Source organism: Ailuropoda melanoleuca, chromosome 2 (genome assembly GCF_002007445.2).
Source record: "Ailuropoda melanoleuca isolate Jingjing chromosome 2, ASM200744v2, whole genome shotgun sequence".
NCBI lineage: Eukaryota > Metazoa > Chordata > Mammalia > Carnivora > Ursidae > Ailuropoda > Ailuropoda melanoleuca.
Genome location: NC_048219.1, coordinates 16,121,962 through 16,122,413, shown reverse-complemented (window position 1 = coordinate 16,122,413; position 452 = coordinate 16,121,962).

Below are 452 nucleotides of genomic sequence, written 5' to 3'. Positions count from 1 at the left end.
AACCGCGCTATTTCTAGTCCTCTGGGGAGCGGGGCCAGAGGCGCGGCCCGCGCAGGACCCCGACTCGGAGTCCACGCCCAAGTCAGCCGAGGCCTAGTGGGTCCCTGAAGGGGAGACTGGCTGGAGGGAGGCAGGTGCCGGTGGCACCGCCCGGGACCTCCGCCCCCTGGGACCCAACCCCAGAGTCCTTTCCGAAACTGAGACGTACTCTGCAGTTCCAACTTGGATAACTTGTCCGACTCCCTCTCCTGCCCGGTTTTTGTGTATTTCTCTCACTTCAGGTGACCTGAGTTTGCAGGGCTTCCCAGGTGAGCCCCAGGGAGCAGCGTCAGGAAGAGCTGTGACTAAGTCACTGGCCGTTTTAATGCTTACTACTACGAAGGAGAATTTAACCTCACTGGGGATGGGGAAGCTGTTATTCCACCAGTTTTAGTACTTGGGGCCGGGCGAGT